Raw genomic sequence first — 7,336 nt, 5'->3', positions numbered from 1 at the left:
GTTTCATAAATTGTTGTCGATCCTGGTTTGCAGGAGTTGCAGTGGTGGGTGTAAACACAGAGGAAGATTATACTCTCACCTTAGACCTAGTCTTACCGTTGGACCTATAAAGTCATAATCGTGTTATCTGATTAATTATACAAAAATCTTATTTCTTATTAATATTATAAATGTCAAAGATAATGAAAATATTTCGATGTCCGGATATATTATAAAAATATGTAGGGTTACGGTTGTATTTTTGCAATAAAAACATTTTTGATTTTTTTTTATTTGTGGCACTTTTGAATTCAAGCAGCGATTTGTTAAAAGTAAACGGACGAACAGGAGAATTAAATTAAATTAAATTTGGCACACGGATTCACCATGTTCTAGATGACACATGGTACTTTTTATCTTAGTAATTTCTCCTGTGGGAAAATAATGGTGTTGAACTTATTTTGAAACATATCGCGTTGGCATCGAATATTGTGCGCCATGTATCGCTATAGTAATAAAGAGTTTGGTAGCGGGAAAGGCTTTTCTTCCAGAGGAAGTCGCGAGGAACACCTAGTTGCTTTATAAATAAATGAAAAGTAAATATCATCCTTTAAAATTCACACCCTTCCCTACATGTCCGTAGTCTAACCTCTAACCTTTGAAAAAGGCATGATGTTATACTAACCAAACGCCAATATATGAAATTCGAGGCATCATAAATAACGTAGAATCATGACTATCCATTTGTATCGATCAATCAACCAGGATGCTCCATTAAACGTTGTAATGGCGGTATAAAATAAACATGAACTTGGTCACTGCAAACTATTGTAACGAAATTTCCGTTGGTTATTTTGTATTGCTCTTTGTTTCACGTATTGACTGTTTGGGGAATTTAAATTGGTAATTTGATGAGCAGTGTGACATTCTTGACTGAATAGCTTGATTAGGTTCAGGTTGGAGTTTGCGACTGATATGAACATCGGTTTTATCACAATTTCCTACCTTACCCATTCAGAAATTACATTATTTTTTCGCCGGGAAAAAATTGTTATCGTTACCGCCTATTGTGAATGGAAGGGTTATGTTGTTTTCATCGGTGTTACAGCCCAATGTCCACACGCGAGAGTATAACATCATCCGAGTGAGCATTAGACTGAGGCCCTACCCGTGTATATGCCCTACACCAGCATACCTAGCAAAACCCGCAGCGGCGTTCTTCGGCGCATAATCCAAATTAAATTAAATAAATTTATTATAAGAAACTATAAAACATTTTTTTAATTTCTCATACCTGAAACAAAATAGTTACACAGCTTTACGTCGACTTACAATATACTCACGATAAAATCTAGAAACAATGAAGTACCTTGTGTCACAGACTACATGATATTAAAAAATTTTTAGAATAAATCCACATTTAAGAATAAATCCAAAAATAGTAACATACATACCTTAACGGCAAATTGAAATTGTAATGAAAAACGTCAGAGAACGCAATATACTTGAATCTTTAGGCCGAAACAATTTGCCATAACAAGTTTCTGATGAAAATTAGTTTATATTTTAGGTAGTTTTTTTACACTTTGCAGTGGTAATATCATTAAATATTTATGTTTAACAATCAGTATAGATATAGATACAATCTTTATTATAAGTATTTTAAAAAGAAAATCTCGTTTCCACGCACCGATGGTTTTTTAACCTGGCCATGCTAATATTAAAAGCAAACAAGTAAAATTCCGTAGACGCAACATTAAGAAAACAATATCACCTCTAGTAGCGGTGTTCTTGTGGTTGACCTCAACTAGGATGTTTTTGAGATGATAGTGAGGTCCCTATTCAACTTTCAGTGTCTAATGTGTGATGCGTTGTGCTGCATTATTCTAACGACCATCAAGAGACTCAATGATTCGTCTTCATAGTCTATATATTTGATTTACACTGTAATTATAGGTGTAATAGGGACCACACGGGCTAGTAGTTCTATGTTATAGAGCGGACATAATTTAGATTGTCATACAAAATTTCTGCGCACATGCGATGGTTACTCAATCGTGAAATAGCATTAATGTAAAATACTTAATATTTTTCCCATATCGCGATTTGCACATTTTTAATGCGCATATTAGCATGTTTTCGGTAAATATGTTATTTTTGTATTAATATGTAGAGATGCTGTTACATCTTGTCACACGGACATTTCAAATAAGACGACTTATTACCAATAATAACTTGTGGAGCATACATTTGGTCCTGATGTCCTGTCTATACCTAACTATATTTTTTAATGTCTACATACAGGCTATATTGTGGTACATTTATGTTATTAAATTAAAGACATTTCTGCACTGAAATCTTCTTGTACACAATCAAACTCAAATTGCACCTAAAACCAATACATTAGAACACAATTCAGATTCAATTTCTATCAAATTAAATTCTATCGGTCTAAGTTACCCTGTTGCTTCCTCAAGACAACTGTCGTTAAACTACGCAAATGGTTTGTGCTCAGCTTTAATTTTATGGCACTCGATAAACCTCTATTATTATTCTAGGGATCGTGAAACTGCGCAGTAAAATATACTTATCTAGGTGTTAGAAGACCGTATGCTTGATTTTGGCTTGATTGATCACATGCTCTATTTTGGGTTGGCTACAACGAGCAAGTTTTGTTTTGTTGTCTGAACCTTATTATCATTAAAATGTTATTTCTTTTCTTTGGATATATTATCAGGAATATATCACACCTTTCCACCGTGTATTGAAATAAAACTATTTACAGATTTTAGGTTTTTTATATTATAATTTTCTCCTAAAGTTTCGAAGACTTTGCTGCCTTCATGGTCACGTTGGGGATCAATGTTGTCGTCCAAGCAGCCAAAGTTACAATATCTACCTACATTTTTCAATTATACAAAATTTTAAATTATTTGCCTATTTTAGCCGTAGTTGTTTATGAGACCACTGCTCATGGAAACAATTTGCTGTTATTTATATAAGATGGTGCCAATATATCAAATACATTTTGTATCAAACGGAATACCAATTACAATGCCAATTGTCAAAGTTACACCAAACTTTATAGGTGGACCTACATTCAATACAGTCTCCAAACAGAATGTTGCTATTAAAACATATGTTGGGACGCTAGCAAGTTCTGTTAGAATACCCACACAATATGAATGTATTAATATGAATATAAATTTTGTTCATACCCGCAATGCGCATTAAATTTATTTGCTGTCTGCTCTGAGTGTTGCGCTCTTCATCAGTTCACACCATATTAGCAAATATATGCTGTTTTTGTTTCTACTCAATCGAAAATATTTTGCATATTTAGTGAAGAAAGTGCTAAATTTAAATCCACATATTCAATTACGTCTTATCTTGAGTCTGAATAAATAATTGTATAATAAATGACTAGTAGCACAATTATAGATATAAGGCAAGAAATACTTCTAATGTCTCAAACATCTATCTCTGAGGTACCTAATTGCTGCTACATAGCGTTCAAAATCAAACTTAACCAATCCCATTTCTCTCGAACAGTAAAGTATCTCGTATGCACATAGTTCGAACAGTCAAGTTGTCAACGATTGACCTCTTACCGAGTTGAAATCACGCTAGTTTGTGAAGTGGACACATTTGTGTACAAGACCGTTCCATTTCATCTTCAAGTTTACCTCGCGTTAGAGAGTAGTTCGATTTGATTGCCTCGGTAGCGTATTTCGTATTTGTAGCAGCTGGCATGACTGCTGAAGTAGGTTTGATCCGGGTTAGGTGAAATTTTTCTTCTCATTATCAGCCTGTAATACCAAAACAAACTTAAACTTAAAGTTGAAAGCATCTATGCTACGCTTAACCACTCTACCACGGGCTCATCGGTGCCTTATATTACTAGCTCTGTATTATATACTGACCCAATGTTGGCCACGTGCCTCTTCTACTATTGAGAAGGATTATTCAAGTGGAGCATGACGAAATATTTTTTTTTTATCGGCTGATCCTGCAGTCAACACCGAGAGGAACCTGCGAACGGTATACTGGTTCCTCCCAGCTTAACGGCTGCAGGGGCCAAGGGATTTTAGGAGGGGAAAGGAGAGGAATTGGGAAAGGAAAGAAGGATGGGAGAAGGATTTATTGTGTGCAGAGTGTACCAATGGTTTGAACAGTGTTATTATAAATTTTATTTAGTAATTTAATTAAATAAGTATAGATTTAAATTGTTTGAAGTATAAAATTTTACTTGCCACTTCTAGTTAAGTTTATCTTTCAATAATTAAAGGGTGTCACTGTGAACAGTGTTTAGAAAAGTATAGATCTAGTAAAATTAAGAGTAATGGCACGTCGTTGGGATGCTGTCCGGCGAGAGGTGGACGCCAATCTCCTATCACCAGACGGACAGCCCAATTTCATCAGTTAATAAGTGAAAGGGGGTCACTTAAGAAAAGTGTTTAAAATGTTTAAGGCGTTCTTTGAACGTATTGGCACGTCCATGGGTTGCCGTCCAGCGGAAGGTGGATGCCAATCTCCTCCCACCAGACGGCCGACCCAGTCGGCTTGGTATCACATAAAGTGCTTAAAGTTTTTAGGATTTCGATGAGAAATCCAGGATATAAATTACAAAGTGTATGGTTAAGTCTTTAAACGTTAAAATAGTGTATGTTTTTAGAATTGTGTAAAGTTAGAGAATTTGTTAGGTTATAATTTAAAAGTGTATATTTAATGTGTTTAAAACGCTTCGATCGTGTAATTGGTAAGACACGAAAAGGCGGGGCACTAGCACGTCGCCCGATGAGACGTAGGTGCCATTGACAGCTCCCGAACTGTCAATGGCCCCCCCTCCACCCACCGACCGGCATGCCAGTGCCGGTCCTAAGAAAACCGGATATACCCAGACTGATCCCGGAACGCGACACACATTAGTGTTCCACTATGGCGGGTGTAATCGCCTTAGGTACGGTGGTCGCTATCCGGTCGGACGAGAAGCGTCCTCCCACCAGCTGACGAAATAATTAGGTTAGCTGTGCAGGTTCGGGTATGCCTTACTTTCTTCTTCTTCAGAAACTTCACTTTACTTATCATCCGTGGTAGTGAAGCCATTTGCCATCGATAAAGATCACCTCACCTTCTAAAATCCTGGCCCCCATATAATAAATTAACGCTAGTAAACCAGACTAAGACCCTACTCTCGACCATAAGATTTAATCAATAGAAATTTCGACACTGTACATTGATTAGCCATATTGACAGTATGTTCATATGCAGTTGGCAAATAGCACTATGAATCACAGATGGGGCTCCGTCGGCTGCGTCGATGTGTCATGGACATCCGAATGTCGCTTATAAATTAGACAATTAATAATAGCTGTGGACATGCCTGCAGTGGAGCAGTTGTGGCCGAATATTGTGCTGTATTATTAAAATTTTGTTATATTAATATCTTTGATCTCGTGGTGTTTGCTAGCCCTGAGGTTCAGGGTATGATTATATTTCAGGCAATAAAAAATAAGCGAAATTTGGTTTGAAAATGAAACATTTAGGTTACTTAGGATTAGAATTTGTGTCCAATGTGGCACCCTCTATTACATAATGATAATGGAAAGGATATTGTAAAAGCGAGTGCACTAATTGCGTCTCCATCACACCCTAGGAGGATAGAAGCGTGAGCTTAAATGTTAAATACCTTTAAAACATACTGACATTTCGTTTATAATTTAAAATATACTACCAGTGTCAGACAACTACAAGCACTCTTTTGAAATCATTGAAATACGATGCTACGAGTATTCTGATAGTCAATGATTGCATTCATCATCGTTTTTATTATTAATTTCAAATTTGGAATTTAAAGCGGAATGATAATAATAAATTAATACCATTTTTTATCATATAAATAGTCGTGTATGTCTTTTGCTTTTACATAAAGCATTAATATTTTATCGGTAGTAATGTGTAGTGGTCGATATTACCTAGTCTTGCCATAAATATTGTAATAAAGAAAAAAGAAAATTGTTAACTGCAAATAACATTTATTACTTTTACAGTGTGTCAGTTTAATACATAAATATAAAACAATTAAAAATATAAAAAGCTTATTCGAAGTGGTCTCCATTGGCTGCAATACAGTCCTTTAAACGATGAGGCCAGTTATCAATAGAAGCACGCACTCTTTCCATGGGAAAATTCTTCACTGCCAATCGTATAGATTGTTTTAGGGACTCCAAATTATCATGGCGTTTAGAGCAAGCTGTACTCTCTAAAACTGACCACAAATCATAATCCAGCGGATTAAGATCGGGACTAGACGACGGCCAGTCTTCAGCTCTGATGAAGTCCGAAACGTTCGATTCCAACCAAGACTGCGTGGACCGAGCTTTATGACCCGGCGCCGAGTCTTGCTGGAAGGACCATACTTGGTTATTGAACATGGTGATGTTAAGGGGCTTAACTACCTTCTCAAGAATGGTATCTTGATACACTTGTGCCGATGTTTTGATACCTTTTCACAAAAATATGGCTCAGTCACTCCTTCATAGCTAACACCCCACCAAACCATCACTGAAGTCGGATAATGTCCACGTTGCACTCTGTCGACTAATTGGGAAGCTTCCTTAGAGCTTTGAGCATAAATACGGTCATTTTGTTTGTTAAAATGTTGCTCAATTGTAAAAATTTTCTCATCCGTAAACAAAATTTTTCTGTGACCTCCCTTTGCGTACCGCTTCAGTAGTTGTTTCGATTTTACCACCCTATTCTTCTTTAAATTATCAGTTAAGAAATGGCCAGTGCGTCTCTTATAGGCTGCAAGTCCTAAGTCATCTTTTAAAATACGCGACATGGTTCTAGGTGCTATCTTCATTTCCCGAGATAAAATCTTTTGCTTTCGGACAGGATTTCTTCGAATTCTTTCCCTTACTGCTTTGACCACCTTTTTCGTACGAACACTACGTGGACGGCCAGATCTTTTCTGTCACAAACAGAGGAGGTCTCATTGTACCTATTAATAGCCCGGTACACAAACATTTTACTAATACCAAGTGTATGGAGAGTTTTAAAAATTGCATTTGGCTCCATACCTACTTTGTGTAATGCTATCACAGCGATTCGGTTCTCTTTATCACCCCACACCATTTTAATATCGCAAAATATTTTACAATGTATTGGCGCCAAAATGAGAAAACACAATGAACAATCGTATAAAAATGACAGATTCGAAATTCAAATGTAATATTTTTTTATAATTAAGTGTAACAGTATTTATGGCCAGACTAAGTATACAAGCACATTTATAAACATCTCAGGTAGATAATCTAAATACTTTCTGCATCTATGCAGTTATAAATTGATTCCA

This window comes from Manduca sexta, chromosome 7 (assembly GCF_014839805.1).
Source record: "Manduca sexta isolate Smith_Timp_Sample1 chromosome 7, JHU_Msex_v1.0, whole genome shotgun sequence".
In the NCBI taxonomy this organism is placed as follows: domain Eukaryota; kingdom Metazoa; phylum Arthropoda; class Insecta; order Lepidoptera; family Sphingidae; genus Manduca; species Manduca sexta.
The sequence above is the reverse complement of the archived record's forward strand: the minus strand, read 5'-3'. Positions refer to the sequence as shown.